Source organism: Hyperoodon ampullatus (assembly GCF_949752795.1).
Source record: "Hyperoodon ampullatus genome assembly, chromosome: 2".
NCBI classification, from domain to species: domain Eukaryota; kingdom Metazoa; phylum Chordata; class Mammalia; order Artiodactyla; family Ziphiidae; genus Hyperoodon; species Hyperoodon ampullatus.
This window is the reverse complement of record NC_136915.1, coordinates 31991241-32009790: the sequence shown is the minus strand read 5'-3', so window position 1 is coordinate 32009790 and position 18550 is coordinate 31991241.

Genomic DNA, 18550 nt, shown 5'->3' with positions numbered 1-18550 from the left:
CCACATCACCCGCCGCCCAGACTGTATGTTCCTTAAAGGCAAGGCCTATTTCTGTCATGCTTGACATGGTTTTAAGTACATAGTAGGCACTGAATCAATGTTTGAGTCCTTCCTGCAATTCCATTACAAACCGCTTTCCCTTTCTGGGGAATTTTCCCATCTGCATTCTTACTGGTGAGCTTTATAATGAGGATTCCCAAAGAATGTGGAGTCCTAGATATGAGTTTTAATTAACTCCAATAGGCATTTAATGTAGATTTAATAAGACAGTTATTGTATGTTAATTAAATGTCAACTGATTGCTAAAAGGTTTTTGCAATTATTGAAGTTTACTAATTATCTAATAGATAAATCAGTTTCCCATGTAAATAACTAGCATCTACATAAGCAATAAGTATGCCATTAGGTTCCACACATTAACATATTGAAATCAGAGGTTAGCCCCTAGGGGAATTCTAGAAACCAGTGTCCAATTCAGAGAAGGAAAGTACCAGTCATATCATAGTCGATACGCCCCATCCTTTGGGACACAGAAATCTGGCTGCAAAGGTGAGCCTGCTCGAAGCTGGAACCAGTTTTAGGGGTGCTTCCTTCCCATGCTTTCCGAAAGCAGAAAACTGGTGGCAGTTTTGGCCTACCCTAGAAGGGTTCCTTCATGCTCTTGAGGGTCTATCTTGTCTACTGTAAAATGGGGGTCTGGGGCCTGCAAGGCTCTCTACCCCCAGGTGTCTGTGAGCCCTGATGGCCAATATATGAGCCCCGAGCACACAGTGAGTGTACAGTGGACGGCAGCGTCCCTCTGTTCCGGTCTTCACGACTCCTGGCCCAGTCCTAGCTCTTCCACCAGGCTTACTGTGTGACCTTGGGGAGACGACTTCCCTCCCCAAGCCTCAGTTTCCCAATCTGTAAAAGCTACCTCACTTGGTTGCACAGATGAGTGACGAGTAGAGAGAGAAGGAAGGGGCGACGATTGAAAGCAACGGGGATGTTTCAGAAGAAAACCTGGAAAGCTGTCAGCTCTCTACCAGGTGCTGGGTATTGCATCAGGCACTGTCAGTTATTTTCTCCTTTAATTTGTAGCCACTGTCCAGCTTGAGGTAGTTTAAATCATCCCCATTTTAGAGATGAGGGAAGAGACACAGAGAGGCTAAGGAATTTGCAAAAGGTTACACAGCAAGAGAGTGGCAGAGCCCGCAGCTCAACTACAATTACCGGGACCCTCCTGACCTTCCCCCTCCCACCCTTGCCCCGCCACCTAAGGTCACTGAATCCCGTTAAACACAGTGCTTCTGAATCAGAAGTAAGAGCTAAATGCAAGTTAGCATTTGTTCTGTTCCAGGCAGTATTTCTAAGCACTTCACATGTACAATCTGTCTTAATTCTTGCAATAACGCTCTGAGGTAAGTGTTGTTATTTTACAGATGGAAAAAACAGGTGGCACAGAGGGATTTAGTAACTTACTCAAGGTCACATAGCTAGTAGGAGCTGAACCCAGAATCTGAACCCAGGCAGGCTGGCTGGCTCTTAGACACTGAGCCAGGCCACCTCTAACATTCTCAGGGCCCCCAGCAAGAACACAAATGGAGGCTCACATACCACGTGCCCCAATATTTAAAACGTATAACTATGTTGAATGACATACCTTGACAAATGAACATTCACAAGGACCTGGAAGGCCAGATTTGCATTTAGATTCTCGGACTCAGAAGAGCGCCACGCATGCCGCAGCCCGGCTGCCTTCACTGTCAAGACACAGCATCCACCAGCCCCGAGCCGCTGCCTTTCAACCACACCTCGCAGTGTGGCCTGCCTTGGGGTGATGGACCCAGGGAAGGGGTCCACACAGGCCCTGGGAGTGGGTGTGGTGCCCTGTGCGAGGGAGCTCTGGGGTCCCAGATACCTGGAACATGATCTTCTTCTAAAAGAGGAGGAGGGGTCCAGGTGGGCACTTCCCCATGGATTCCTCACCCCAGAGGAGGGCCAGAGCAGTATCCTTAAAGGCATGGGGCTCTGGGTAACAGCATCTTTTTCTCAAGTCTGGGGAGCGGGGGAGTAGCACTGCCCTTCAGCCCTGCCACACCACCCGTGCTAAGTGGCAGAGCTGGGATCTGAATCCAGGCAATCTGACTCTAGAGCCTCGGTGCTTAGCAGCTACACTCGAAGGCCCTGAAAGATGGCCCTGCCTGCACCTGGGGTCCTCTGTTGTCTGAGGGATGGGCCAGCGGTGGGAGGAGTCAGGGCATCCTGCAGCACGGGAGCTCTCTGCCTTTGAAGTCAGACACAGGAGTGCTCAAGCTGACAAGCACCCAGGTATTGAGCAACTCACTTCAACCATCTGAGCATCAGCTTCCTCATTTATAAAGTGGGGATAATCTCAGCTACTCGATTTTGAAGAGTTGTTGTGGCAGAAAATGACACAATGTTTGTAAAACACGGAGTACGGTACTGGGCACATAGTAAATTCTCAATAAATGTCAGAGAGAGACACACACATCTCTCTCTGTCCCAGGTAAGACCATCAAGGGCTTTTCTTTCCGTAGCTGTGAATTCTTGAGCTCAGAATCCTGAGATGCTCTGTCTTTACATCTCCATCCAGCCTCCCCAGCCAGCACCTTCTCCCCTACACACACCAACCCATTCCAGCAAGTGGAGCTCCCACAGCTACAGCACAGCCAGGCGTGCCAGCCCCGTGGGCACCTCCCCAGCCCTTTGGGGGTCCTGCCTGGGGCCCTGGATATAAGGAGTCCCATTTGCAGGAATTCTCTTCCATCCCAAGAAAGGGACTTCTTTGGGAAATCCTCTTCCTTTCACTGGCCAGGAGAAGAGAGGGGCTTTCAGCCAATGAAAACTCACAGAGTAAATAAAGGGGGGCAAACCCCCCAAAGGGTTCCCAGGACCCCTGGGGTCAGAAGCTAGGCTCTGCATTTATGTGCAAATGGAGTCGGATTAGGGATTAAGGATTAGCGGAATCCCGAATTACATGCAGCTGCCAGATCTCTTTGTCCAGAAGGATCAGGGAGATGTCTTGGTTTCCCCCTCCCCTCCCCTCCCCTTCCCTCCCCTTCCCTCCCCTGAGTCAAAAGGCAAGAGGGATTCAGGCTGCCTGGAGGGGGAGGGCTGAGGAAGGGGTGGGGAGAGGCAGGCCTCTAATCGATGGGCAGCCCACGTGGCCCAGCTGCCGATGGGATCAATGCACCTTCCTGCTGATTCCTGCACATCCCTCGGGGCTGGGTCGGCAGCAAGCTCAGCACCTTGCCTGAACTCTGGCCTTTTCCCTCGCAGCACCTGGCCCTGAGAAGGGGGCCATTCCCGACATCCATCCTCAGGTGTAGCAGTTCGCGTGAAATCTTTCCTTGTCCTGACCAATTACAGCAGCTTCGAGTCCACTCTCCAACCTTGAGCCGGGGCCCTGCCCAGGTGACTCAGCCCCGGGGGCAGGAATGAGAACGTGGATCTTCTGATTCCCAGTCCGGGTTTGGCTCTACGCTGGGATGTTTGCACTTCGCAGCCAGTGGAAAGCAGGCCAGAAATTCAGATCTCGTGCCTTTTTTTTTTTTGGCATTTATCTCTACTAAATGCTAATACACAACCAGAAATTTTTTATATTAAACACTTGACCCTCACAGGTAGTTATGGTTATCCCCATTTTAAACCTGAGGAAGCTGAGGCTCAGAGGAGTTTGGGAGTTTGCCCAAGGTCACCTAGGTAGATGACAGCATTAGGACTGTAACCCTTGGACTCTTCCCTACTGTCCGGGCCCCCAAGGGTTCTGCAATCAGGCTAACAATGCTGAAGCCTGTGGAGAAGTTGGGACAGCCCAGGCTGCGAGCTGTGTGCACCCTGGGGTCACTGGTCCCCAGAACAACTCCCTGGAAGGAGCCACCGTGGTGAGGCATCCCTAGGTGTCCCTGCCCAGGGAATGAGAGGGGGCAACTGGGGCCAAAGAGCTTTTGCAAAGCAGCCATAGACTCTCTCTGAGGGGGTTGACTGCCTTCCTGCCCTTCGGGGGGTTGAGATACAGACCCTACTGAAGCCTATGCGGAGGCGGCTCCAGGCTTTTAGCTCGGAATGCTTCCACTTGGGGAAAATTCACCTACAAAGATCACAAGCAGAAGAATAGTGTAAACCAGGGGTCAGGAAAATTTTGCTGTAAAGTAGAATTTTTGTCGGATAGTAAATATTTTAGGCTTTGTGGGTCACATACAGTCTCTGTCACATACTCTTCTTTGTTTTTCTTTATAACCCTTTAAAAAGGTAAAAGCTGTTCTTAGCTCATGGGCCAGGCAAAGGCTGGAATGGACCCTCAAGCCCCACAGTTTACAAGCCCTGGTCTAACCTGTCCCCATCACTGGGGCTGAGGCAGGGGTCTGGGCTCCTGTCGCAGCCATTGCTGCTTCTAGCTCCTTGGCCTGAATGGTTTCACATGGCTGCTCTAAATGAAAGGGTGTGTAAGGAAGTATTTTTAACTGAGCATGTGGCTGCCCCGAGCCAAAGACTAGGGTAGATGCCAGGGCAGGGGCTGGGAATAGGCCGGGGCAGGAGCCAGAGCAGGGCCCAAGGGGCCAAGGCTGGGGCTGGGAGCAGGCTGGGCCGGGGCTGAGTGCAGCTGGAACGGAGCCAGACCGAAGCCCGACACTCTGCCCTCAGCTTGAATCAATAACTATTTGAATTTCTTTCATCTGAGCAGGGATCGCAACACAGGCAAACACGGAAAGGGAAAAGGCATTGATCCTTCCCAGCTGCTGTCAACCCCTCCCCACTGTTCTCACCACTCCCCGCATCTTGCCATCTGGCCTCCCCTCCCCCAGGCCTCTCCGCTTGACATAAGCTCATGGTCCCACACTCAGACATCCACAGGACCTCCAAGGCAGCCAGTAACGCGAGGATGCTTTAGTCCTCACAACAACCGGGACCCTCCAGGGGATGTACGTAGGAGGACTCCACCTCTCAGCCTGCCCTAAGACGGGACAAGCCTGGGCTTCCCTGGGTGAACCCCCTCTCAGGGCAGCCTGGCCCTTATTCCCCGTGCCAACTCTCCCACCCTGCTAGCTCAGGAATCCATTTTCATATTCATGAATCAGAGAGACAAAGCAGGAATCTCCTGATCGGTTTCTCTTGCAGAGTGTGATTTCAGATTCAGCCAACATCGGAGTGGTTCCCTGAGGTGTTCGATAATGGATTTCGTGGGGAGAGACTGGGGGCAGGGAGCATGGTTACGGGAATGAGACAGAGGGACCATGGGAGATGATGGAGGCCTGAAAATAAGGTACTAAAGACAAGAGGGGATGGGTTGCAACGTATCTGTGACACAAAACTACTAGGATATCATGATAGGATAAGGGAGAGGGAGGGCTCCTAGAGAAACCTAGGATGCTCAGGTTTCTGGTTTGGGTGAGTGAGTGGCAGGTCATTCACCAAGAGAGGCAACAGGAGGGGAGGTGGGTTTGCAGGGAAAGATGGGGAGCCTGGCCTCAGATATGTTGAGCAGGAAGTGCCAAGGTATCAGGAAACGCAAAAGTCTTGGGGGCTATTACACGAATCTAAATCTCACAGGGCAGCCTGCACTACAAATATGAAGTTGGGCATCCTTATCTCTCTCTCGTCTTCTTATGAACACTTCACTCCTTTGAGACCCATGTCATTGGGCTATACTGCCCTCTCTCCTGTTCCAATTCTCTCCTGACTACTCTTCCTCATTCAAGGCAGACTTCAGACCCCAGATCCCAGTCTTTTTTCTACCCAACTCATTCTTACTGTCCAGATGGGGAATCCCTCCTGCAAGCTGCCTTGATAGTTCTTGATTTCCTCATCTCCACTTTCTTCTCCTCCGTATTTGCCACTCCTTATGCCTTGTCACCACCAGGAACTGCACCACCTCTAAAATCACTAATTAAAAATACTCCCAACCAAAATGTACTACCATTCTAGTTTCTTTCCACAAGTATCCTTCATTGAGCTTATTGAGACCTCAAGCCATTGGTCCTTCCACTTTCTTCCTATCCTTAAGCTCCCTATGTCACTTAGAAATTGTCTTTAGCTGCATGTAATGGAAATCCAACTGAAGTGGCTGAACCAAATAGGAATCTATTTTTCCTTTCCTAGCAAGATCTGGCTCCTTCAGGAAGTCATCAAGTTCCTTTTGGCTTTCTGGTCTACCATATTTTGAGGGTAGCTTTCATCTCCATTGTAGTAGATTGCATTATTGACCCCAACGCTTTGCCCCTCTCTGTAGTCATGCCCTTTTTCATGTGACTTTGCAGTTCTTCCCACCAAAGGAGAGAAATATGTCCCCACCTCTTGGCTTTGGGTTCCATGTTTTGGCCAATAAGATGAAGCAGAAAGTTACTCTGTGCCAGTTCTAAGCCTAAGCCTTAGGAGACTTTGTGCATTTCGAATTGCTCTCCTAGGCTTCTTAGATTCCATAGTTTGTCATTATAGTCCTTCTTTTCAAATGTCCTCAACTCCCTTGCCCATCCTTCCAGCCATTACATTCACACGATAAGAGCCCAACCTTGAATGAACCCAACTATCCCTATTGTTTACAACTTGAGCCAAGAGGCTGAATGCATTGAATAAATCACACAGCTAGACAGACTGGAGTCACCATGAATCAATGACCACCTATCTCAAAAGGTAATGCCTGGAAATCTTACTACTTTTAAACTCACCCCTACATTCCCTCACACTCTTTATATCGTTGTCTCTCTCTTCAAACCTTAAATCTCCCCTTCACTCCCTCAATCTCGGTGGATAAACTTTCCTTATAGTTTATAGAGAGGCAGAAACCATCAGATTGGAAATTTCCTCGACTTCCCACCTCCAGATCTTCTAATCTGCAGGTACTTGCACTTGACTTATCAACATTTTGTTGTAGATCCTTCATGGCTAAGCCTAACTGTCTCTTTTCTGAGGGATTCTGAGGACTCCCAATCCAAAATAGATTATATTTCCTGAATTTCCATGCTTATAGCACACTATATTTCCCCATTATAGCAGTTATCATTGTTATAATTATATAAATATTTGTGTCCTTTTGCTTATTGCCTCTTTATCCCATTTATGCACTCATTCACCAAATATGTGTTGAGTATCTGGCATTGTGTTAGATGCTGGAGAGGCAACAATGATCATGACGCTTACATTCTAATCTATGAGCTCCAAGAGGGCAAGGACCATGCTTGTCTTTCTCATCTATGTTTCCCAGTGCCTGACACCTACTGGGAACCCTGTAAACAGTTGTTGGATCACATGGTAAAGAGGTAGTTAAACCAAGAGGTCAGAAGAGCAGGTCGTGAGTCCATGCCATAATCCTAGAGAGCACCAATATTTAGGGATAAGGAGAAAGAAATGATAGTCTACCAATGACAGGCAAAAGAAACAATCAGACAGACAAGGGGAGAACCAGTCATATGCATTGTCTCAGAAGCCAAGAAGAGAAACAGTTCATGAGAGAAGGTGTAATCAACTGCAGCAAAGGCAACTGCTCTGTCTCCAGTGATGTAAGGACTGAAGCTGGACTTGTCTTAAGAAGAACATTGATTGCATTTACCAGAGAAAAATGATGGCAGTTAAAGTGTTGTCAGGTGGGGAGTGCACGGGTGCTCAGGAAGTGGACTCAATAGGTGTGAAACAACAGCTCTCTTAAGAAGCTTGTCCAGTTTGTTGAGAGATAAGTTGGAGAGAAGATCTCACTCAGACTCACAGTGTCATAGAGCTAGACGAAGTTGGCCAGCAAACACTTAACGAATAACTACTATATAGTAGACGCTGATCTAGTCTAGGGTGCATGACATAGACAGAATCCCTGTCCTTAGTGGGAAGAAATAGAAAATAAACACTTACATAAGGAAAATGAAAATTTTAGGCACTGATAAGTTCTATGAAGAAGATAAGACAGAAAGAATGAGCTAGAGGATGACTGGCAGACCTGTATGAGCTCAGAGGTTTGGAGAAATCCTCCATGATGGGGTTGGCATTTGAGGTAAAAATTGAACAATTCAAAGGGAGCAGAAAGTCGGTGTAAAGGCCCCAAGGTGGGAATATGTTCAGCATATTTGAGAAACGGCAAGAAGGCTACTATGCAGTAAGTGAAGGGAATGAAGTCAGAGAAGAGGGCAGCCCTATAGGTTAGATGTCTGAGTTTTTTCTAACTGGAATAGAAGTATAACTTCAGCTGTTCTGTGGAGGAGGAATCACAGGGGACAAGAGTGGAGACAGAGATATCAGTGAGGAGACAGTGACTGTATCTAGGCAAGAGAACTTACAGAAGGCATGGTAAGAAGTGCACAAATTCTGGATATATTTTTGAAGTTTAATCACAAAGATTGATAGATTAGATGCAGTTATGGACAAAGGAAAAATAGAGGAATCAAAAATGATTTCTATTATTCAACATTGTACTGGAGATCATAGCCAGTGCAGTAAGGTAAGAAAAATAAAAAATAAAAAGCATATAGATAGAAAAGAAGAAATAAGCCTGTGTCTGATTGCTTGTCTACATAGAAAATTCCAAAGAATCTATACAAAAGTTACTAAAACACATACATGAGTTTAGCAAGTTCAAAATATACAAAGTCAATATACAAAAAATCAGTTGCATATAAACCATATACCAACATGAACAATTGAAAATTTAAAGGAACCCTTTATAATAACACCAAATATTTAAAATACTGTTATAAACATAGCAAAATATGTGCAGTATCTGTATGCTAAAAACTACAAAAACTGAGGAATGAATTCAAGCATAACCTAAATAAATGGAGAGATATACTGTGTTCAGGGATTGGAAGAATATTAAGATACAAATTCTCCCCAGATTTGCCCGTGGATTCAGCAAAATCCTTATAGAAATTCCAGAAAAAATTTTTTTGTAGAAATCAAAGCCTGATTCTAAACATTACATGAAAAAACAAAGGAACGAGAATAGCCAAGACAATTTTGAAAAAGGACAAAGTGGGAGAAATCACACCACCTGATCAGGTCTTACTCTAACGCTAGAGTAATCAAGACATTTGGTACTGTGAAAAGATAGACACAGAAATCAACAGAACAGAACAGTTTTGAGCAATAGACTTCTATATATATTTGATTTTTGACAAAGGTACAATGGTAATTCAATGGAAAAAGAATAACACAACAAATAGTGTTAGGACAATTTGCACATCCATATGGAAGGACGGAAGGCAGGAAGGAAGGGAGGAAGGGAAGAAAATTGCTCTATACCTGTATTATATATAAAAATGAACACAAAATGGATCATAGCCCTCATCAAATTTCTAGAAAAGAACAAAGGAGGAGATCTTGGGGTTAGGAAAAGATTTCACAGATGTGACACCAAAATCATGATCCGTAAAAGAAAAAATAATTAACTGTACTTTAACTAAATGTAAACGTTCTGCTTTTTGAAAGACACTGTTAAGAAATGGAAAAGTAAGACATAGACTGGGAGAAAAATATTTACAAAGCACATGTCTGATAAAGAACATAAAAAGAACTAAAGAAAGAATTCTTAAAACTCAGAAATAAGAAAACAAATAACCCAATTTTTAAATGGACAAGAGTTTTAAATAGACACTTCACCAAAGAAGATATATGGATGGAAACACACACACACACACCCACACACACACACCACCACCACCACCATCATCACCATTATTAATCATTAGAAAAATGTAAATTTAAACTACAATGAGATACCATCACACAACTATTGGAATGGCTAAAGATTATTTTAAATCAGTCAATACCAAGTGCTGACAAGAATGCAAAGCAACTGGAGCTCTCATACATTGCTGATTGGAACACAAAATGGAAAACATTTTGGCACTTTCTTATAGAATTAAATATAACTTGCCATATGAACCAGCAGTCTCACTCCTAAGTATTTACCCTTGAGAAATGAAAACTTATGTTTGCACAAAAATCTGTATGCAAATGTTTACAGCAGCTTTATACATAATTGCTAAAAATTGGAAACCATTCAGATGTCCTTCAAAGAGTGAACAGATAAGCAAATTGTGGTATATCCATACAAAGGAATACTACTCTGTAATAAAAATAAACATACTACTGATACATCTACCCACAAGGAAGAATCACCTGATTTAAAGAAGCCAGACTCAAAAGGCTACATACTATTTGATTCCGTTTATATCACATTCTAGAATAAGCAACACTATAAGGAAAGAAAATAGATTAGTAGTTATCAAGGGGCTGTGGATAAAGGGAATGGCTGACTACAAAGGAATTTGAAAGCTTTGGGGCAGATAAGATGATGGCAGTGTTCTATATCTTGATTACGGCAATGGCTACACAATTATATACAATTGTCACAACTCATCAAACTACATCCTTAATAGGGTGTATTTTACTGCATGTAGATTATACCTTAATAAATTTGACTTTTAAAAAATGATTTCTAGGTTTTGAGATCATTTCAACCAAATTCTAGCATCCAACAGAAGTTGGTTTCATGAAGATGGGAGAAAGGTAAGTAAGGAAGTAGATGAATAAATACATGGAAGGACTGATTGATTGATTGATGAATGGTGGCTGGCTGACTAGCTGACCAGCCTCCTGGACAGACAGATGGACCATCATCAGAGTGGAGAGATGGATTGGGCTGGATGGGACAGGAGGCTGCAGAGGACAAGCAGCTGGGGCAATGGCAAGAACACTAACTGGACTCAGACCACTTGGGTTCTAGCCCCAGCTGTGTGACCTGGGCAAATCCCTATTTCCTATCATGTAAATGGGAATAATAATCATCCCATCCCAGTTAACCATAGTTATTCACTTAACAAGCATTTATTTAGCACCAGCTCTGGGCCAGGCATTCCTCTAAGTACTTCCGCTATATTAGATCATGTCATTCACACAACACTTTCTTTTTTTTTTTTAATTGAAGTATAGTTGATTTACAATTTCGTGTTAGTTTCTGGTGTACAGCAAAGTAATTCAGTTACATATATATGTGTGCACATATCTATCTATATATATTCTTTTTCAGATTCTTTTTGATTATACTTTATTATAAAGATATTGAGGGCTTCCCTGGTGGTGCAGTGGTTAAGAATCTGCCTGCCAATGCAGGGAACACAGGTTCGAGCCCTGGTCCGGGAAGATCCCACATGCCGCAGGGCAACTAAGCCCGTGCACCACAACTACTGAGCCTGCACTCTAGAGCCCGCGAGCCACAACTACTGAGCCCACGCACCTAGAGCCCGTGCTCCGCAACAAGAGAAGCCACCGCAATGAGAAGCCCGCACACCACAATGATGAGTAGCCCCCGCTCACCGCAACTAAAGAAAGCCCGCGTGCAGCAAGGAAGACCCAACACAGCCAAAAATAAATAAATAAATTTAATTAATTAAAAAAAAAAGATATTAAAAAGAGTTCCCTGTGCTATACAGTAGGATCTTGTTGTTTACCTATTTTATATATAGTAATTTGTATCTGCTAATCCCAAACTCATAATTTATCCTTCCCCACCCCCCCTTCCCCTTTGGTAACCATAAGTTTGCTTTCTATGTCCACACAACACTTGTATATTCCTGTTTCACAGAGAAGGAATGGGGGTACAGATAAGTTGAGAGACTTGCCCAAGGTTACCCAGGGAGCAACTGGTGGAACCCTCAGTACTATCCCACAGCCCCACCCTCACATGAGGGTCATCACACCCATTGATATTAGGTTAAACCAGATGAAATTGCTGATATTTAGCCACTTCTGATTTACATTCTGATAAAAATGGCATTTTTATCTGGTTCAACACTGTTTATTGAGTGCTCCCACGGGCCAGCTGTGCCCCTGGCATTTTGCATGCATTATCTCATTTAAGGCTGTCAAAAAACACTCTTAGGTGTGAATGTTCCCATCTTACATATGAGGAAACTGAGGCTTAGAGAGGCAAGCATCTTGTACATATTCAAACTGACAGAAGTAAGATTGAGCTCTGTCTGTGACCTCAGAGCATAGAGCACCTCTGTTTGCTGCTGGGAAAAGCCAGGTGCTGAGTCTCTCATCTCCCGTTCAGCCCATTTCAGTTCCTGGAAGTCCTTGAATCTACCCTTAGTGCTTCCAAACTCCCCCCACTGTGTCCACTCCCCACAAGGCTCAACAGATAAAGGAGAGACAGGCCAGCAGGGAGAAGCTGTTGGGCTTCATTTTTTTAAAGTTTAGGAGTTTCTGAATTCTTTGCCCCATCCATATTTCAGGACCTGATAGGTCCAGGAAAGCTGCCTCCTTCCCCCACATCCCCTTCCCTACAGGCCTCTCCACCACTTCCTCCAGGGCTCTGTAGCGCCTGCAAGGCCAGCCTCCTATGCCAGCCTGGTTATGAAAGGTTTCAGCATCCAGGCAGCCCAGCTTCAACAGCTGGGTCCTCGAGCCCTGGCCCCAGCCCCAGGCCCTGGCTGCCACCAGCCCAGCTTTGGCTGATGACAGGAAGGTACCCTCAATGACTGCCAACTTCTTGTTCCACTGCTGGTGCATTGCTGGGGTCTCAGTGTGGGGACACAGACGTCCCACACACGAGGCTGACCTCTGCTCCCGCCTTCACAGGGCCTGAGACCAGGCCCAGCTGAGCTGCTGCCCCAGCTCAGAGCTGGAGGAAATAGCTGCTGCTGCTATGGCAACAAGGCTTTGTACTGTCTTCCCAGAACAAAGAGGGTTTTCTTGTCCCTCTTTGAGTCCCAGGGTGGGAGAGCTGCTGCTTTAGGGCAGAGGCTGGGAGGATGCTCCATCCCCCTTAGCCCAGCATACTGTGAGGACCAAACAGCTAAGAAAAGCTCACTCCATGTCAGCCACTTTGGACACTCAGAAGCTGGGAACCACAAATCACCAGCCCTCTGCTGTCTCCCATGGCAGACCCCTAAGCAGCATTTTCCATCCAGGGCCTAGAGGTGCCTCTTCTTCTTAAGGCAGATGTGAGAAAGAGAATTCAGAGACTATAGAATGCAGCCCCTTTCTCTAGTCCAGAGAATCAAAGATGTGTGCGCTTGAAAGTATCCAAATCCATCCCACTTGACATTCAGAGAGGGGCAAGAATTCTCCTTAGGCCACACAGCCAACTTTTATCAGGCTTTAACTGGCCACCATGTCTGCTAACTCTCAGTCCAGTTCTCAGCCAAAATATCCCACCCTCTCCCACCAGGCACTGAAGTCTGTGAGTCAGCCTCAGTGTCCTTCCTTTCATTGTCACAGCAACAAGGTGGCTTCTGGGCACTCATCCTTACATGTAAGATCCCTGAGAGGCTCACAGTGCTAGATCTGTAGCCAAATAATGACCTCCGAGCATCCAGCACAGGCCCAGCTTTGGAAGGTCATCAATGACAGGCAGCAGTGATCCCTAAGCCAAGAAGTCCTTGGGTATGAAAGAGCCACTGAGGCCAAAGGATCAAAGAGACGGATGACACTTAAAACTGAAGACTGGGGCTTCCCTGGTGACGCAGTGGTTGAGAGTCCGCCTGCAGATGCAGGGGACACGGGTTCATGCCCCGGTCCAGGAGGATCCCACATGCCGCGGAGCGGCTGGGCCCGTGAGCCATGGCCGCTGAGCCTGCGCGTCCGGAGCCTGTGCTCCGCAACGGGAGAGGCCACAACAGTGAGAGGCCCGTGTACCGCAAAAAAAAAAAAAAAAAATACTGAAGACTGATGGAGGGACAAGATCCAGAAATGGAGGACAAGGTCAGGCCTGGCAGACACCAGCTTGAGCTGAGAGCATCTGGGTCTGAGGCACCCGCTGTCTCCTCCAGACCTCACCTGGTTGTACTCGCCACCCACTAGCTGCTGAAGGGCGATGTTGCTTCCTTTTGGCACCCATGGAGAAAACTCTGCAGGGAAGCCCTCTAAGTGTCTAATTTTGAATGCATGGTCAGGAATTGTTCCTCTTCTATGATGTTTTTCTGTTGTTTCTAAGTAAACGGCACAGTGAGAAGTTTTCCTGAGCTCTCATGAAAATAGCAGACTGCTGTGAGACAGGAGAGCATGGGGCCTGCAGCGTCCTGTGTCCCCTTCAGTCCCGGCAGCTCTTCCATTCACTTGCTTAGTGACCCTGGACAAGCCAATTCTTCCCTGGGCCTCATTCTCCTCATCTGTTAAATGCAAGTGTTAAGCCAGGAGGTCTCTTAGCTCCCTCTCAACTCTGTCCCAACTCGGAAATTCTATGCGGCCAACATTCCAATTGGTTTATTTGCTGTTAAAACTTAAATGATTTGGGGCTTCCCTGGTGGGGAAGTGGTTAAGAATCCACCTGCCAATGCAAGGGACACGGGTTCGAGCCCTGGTCCAGGAAGATCCCACAGCCCGCAGAGCAACGAAGCCCGTGAGCCAAACTACTGAGCCTGCGCTCTAGAGCTCACAAGCCACAACTACTGAGCCTGTGCATCACAACTACTGAAGCCCACGGGCCTAGAGCCCATGCTCCACAACAAGAGAAGCCACCGCAATGAGAAGCCTGTGCACCGCAAGGAAGAGTAGTCCCCGCTCGTCGCAACTAGGGGAAAGCCCACACGCAGCAACGAAGAAAGACCCAACACAGCCAAAAATAAAATAAATAAATTTATTTAAAAAAAATTTTAATGATTTGGGTTAGAGAACAGATTTGTGGTTGCCAAGAGGGAAGAGGGGTGGGGGAGAAATGGAGTGGGATTTTGAGATTAGCAGTTGTAAGCTATATTATATAGAATGGATAAAAAACAAGGTCCTACTGTATAGCACAGGGAACTGTGTTTAACATCCTCTGATAAACCATAATAGAAAAGGATATGAAAAAGAATGTATACATGTATAACTGAATCACTTTGCTGTACAGCAGAAATTAACACAACGTTGTAAATCAACTATACTTCAATACAATAAATTTTCTTTTCAAATTTAAATGTTTGGGTTTGTTTGGGGACCCATGTGTTAGTATTTAGCTAGGCTGTCTCAAATATTTGCATAGGCCTGGGCTTTAGGAAAGGAAACACACACACACACACACACACACACCTATACCTCTTCTCTCAGACTCAACAGCCCACTGTCTCTGAAGTCTGAGTTCAGATCCTGACTTCACTGCTCTCTGGATGCATGACCTTGGGCAAATCACTTTCTGACTTCTCTGGACCTCAGTTTCTGCTGAGGTACTGTTATATAATAACAGTTCCTCTATCACTGGGTGATTGTGTTTTCAATGTAGTAGACTACATAAAGTTCTCAGCACAAGGTTTGGCAGATAGTACGCACTCACTAAATTAGCACATGTTTAATAAATATGTGAGCGAATGAGGAAACTGCGCGGGGCGGGGGGGGCTTTGTTTCTAGCGCCCAGCACCTGCAGCTTGGCTCAGGTAGGCATGACTCTGGGGGCGGAACTTCCACTCCACAGCTCCCCTGCGGAGTCAGACTGAAGCCACCTTCAGCGGATTCTGCCTGAAGTCACACCCCCGGGGGGCTCCCTCCCCTTCCTTGCCCCACTTCTCCCTTCCCTTACTGAAGTACTCAGATCGGCTTCTGGATTCTCTGACCCAAGACTCTCGGCTCAAGGGGCGTCCTCCAGCTGCAATCCCAGAGCCTTGTACGGAGGGAGGACCACGGAAGACCCGGCAGGAGGAGGACATGGGCGGGGAGTGGGCAGGATGTGTGGGGTCACAGAAGTCCAAGTAGGAAAAAGGAAATCCTTTTCTCATCACCCTGTGAGTGGGCCATACCCGATGACCCTAGGGACGTTCACGTGACCCAAGCATGGCCAGCCTGTTCTCTCTCCTGAGAATTGGGACTTGGGAGTGAGGGCCAGCAAGTTAGGTTCTTCGCATATCAGGAACTGTCCAGTGGGTAAATGAACACCAGACAGGGGTCCAGCAGGATGGTCAGCAGGGGTTCTGGACACAGCAGCACAAAATGGATGCAGGTCAGGGCCTTGACATGTGAACAGGGGATCAAGGGCAGGAACCTGAGACTGGGAAGGAGAAATGGGCAGCATAGAGGGAGGCCAGTGGGGACTAGCAACAAGGCAGAATCTCCATGACAGAACTGGGAAAAAATGCCTGCCTCGTTCAAGAGCCCAGGGACTCAGGCTGGGACACAGGGAGAGCTTGGGAGGACCCAATGTGTGAGGGCTGGTGCCCAACGTCTGGACCTCTGGACAACGACAGACCCTGTCCTGGGGCAGAGCCCAGAGCAGAGCTGAGTCTGTGAGTGAGGGCAGAGCAGCCTCTGGGGCAGAGAGAGGGCTCCAGATCAGGCAGGGAGATTGAGGGCCACCCTGTCCAGACACAAACGAGACTTCCTGACCGCCTGGCTAGGGCTGCCTCCTCGGCCCTCTGGGGTCCTCAGCCCAACAGCCTCAAATTATTCTGCCATTAGTGGTGATCCATCCCTTCTGAGCACTGTGCCATTTCATCGCACCGTCTCAGCATCCAACATTAGGAGATAACTGTGCTCACAACATATGTCATTACTCATTAAGGGACTTTTTCTGGATTATGGCTGGGGCTTAATGACTTGTTAAAGATGTTTAACACTTACAATTTTGTTTTTAATTTAGGAAGCAGCATGATCAAACTGCGCCCTGAGACTCTCCTCGATTTGGTGAAATCTGGAGATGGGCCGGCTCCAAGGCTGTCTGTATAGGGGAGGTGATCTTAAATTGAATTGCAGCCCTCCGAGGGGTGTTTGCCCCGTCAGCGGCTGCCAGGATCTGACATGTTAATGGGGCTGAGGAAACAATGGGTTTCAGAGGTAATTGCTGAAGCAATGACTTCCAGGCAACATCTGACTTAAAAAAGAAGTGTTGCTGCTGCTGGGAGGGGCTAGGGGCGGGGGCTCTACCGTAGGCCTGTCTTCAGATTCCATCCAGGTTTGCTTACCTGCAGGGCTCTGGTGGGCCCGCCCTCCACGCAGCCAAGGGTGCTTACAGCTTCCTTTCTCAAGGGCCCCCTTTTTTCTGTCCATTGTCTGCAGCGGGAGCTGTTCCTCTGGGGGCTGCCAAGCAGAGGAATTGGAAGATAGGGTTCCTTTTAAGCGTACCATACCGTAAGAAGATGTGCTTGGAGTGAAAAGAAGCTGAGTCCATGCTTGTCCCCACCATGCAAGAGCTGTCTCCAGGCTTTGTGGTAAGTTTCCTTCTCTCGAGAACTCAGTGGACTCACCTGTATGACTCTGTAGAGTTCTGGTAAGGATTCAGTTAGATGCCCCAGTCACATGCTTAGCTCTAGACCTGGGCCATCGTAAGTAGCAAATGATAAGAATGGCCAGCATTTGATGCCGAATCCGTCCTCTGTACCCCAACACCAAATTAAATCTCGGAGACAGAGTTTTGGGGTAATAGAAAAGAATGGCTTTATTGTTTGCCAGGCAAAGGGGGCCACAGCAGCCTAATGCCCTTGAAACTGTGTGTCCCGCCCTGGAGGGGGTAGTGAGGAGATTTATCCTAATGGTTCAAAGACGAGGGAGTGATCAGCTTGTGGACGCTCTTCTGATTGGTTGGGGGTGAGGTAAGTGGGAGTGAGCATCATCAGCCTTCGGATTCCAATGGGTCTGGGGTCTCCGTGCTTGTGGGCAGCATACAGTTAACTTCTCCCACCTGGTGGGGGTGTTCAGTTTCTGCAAAACAGCTCAAAGATATTGTTGTGTGTATCCCTTGAGGGGGAGCCAGGACCTTGCCCCAAGGCTGCACTCTTGTTTCTTGACTCTTCCTCGTCTCCGCATCCCCTCCCCTCCCTGATTAGACCCCACAGGGTCCTGCTCGGTTTCACATTGAGCGAGCACTGTCTAATTCCCAAAGTCATCGAATCCACCCAACAACCCTCACAGGTAAGATCTATGATGTCCATTTTACAGCTGAGGAGACTGAGGCTCCAAGAGCTGAAGTATCAGAGTCAGAATCCAAACAGGCCACTGATTCCCACGTTCTCAGACAGCACATTAAGGCCATTGCTGTCCAGTCACTGCTTCCTGGTTGAGTGGCTCTAGGCAAGCACTTTGTTTGTCTACACATTGAGACAATGATTATACCACAAGCTGGTCCTCCTCGTTGTCTGGGTTTTTCAGAGAGTTCTGGGCCTCCAGGAACACCAGACCCTCTTTATGGAAGAGCGGTCTGAGGTCCCTCAAGCCTCTTTGCTCTAAAAACAAAACAAAACAAAACCTGGGGAATCACATAAGAAATTTTAGCAAATGCACAGCTGCTGCAGTAGGAAATAGGTCAGAGGTATATTCTGGCGTGAGTGACTTCAGCCTTGGACAAGGAGGTGGGAAAGACGAATAGATCCTAAGCCTGGCTCCTTAGAAAGGACATGCTGGGCTCAAATTCAAAGCCACGATGGACTGGGTTGAGATTGAAGCCCTGAATAGAAACTGAGGTTCATTGAAGAGACTGGAGGGAAGTTTCATCAAATCATCCATGTATGTATATATGCATGTATGCACGCATGTCTTTAACAAATATTCACCCAAGCACCTATGAAGCATGTGGTTCTGCATTGGGCAATGGTGGAAAGACAGAGATCCCTGCACACCTGGAGCCCCCAGCTGCCATCAACCAGTGCTTAGTAAGTGCCAA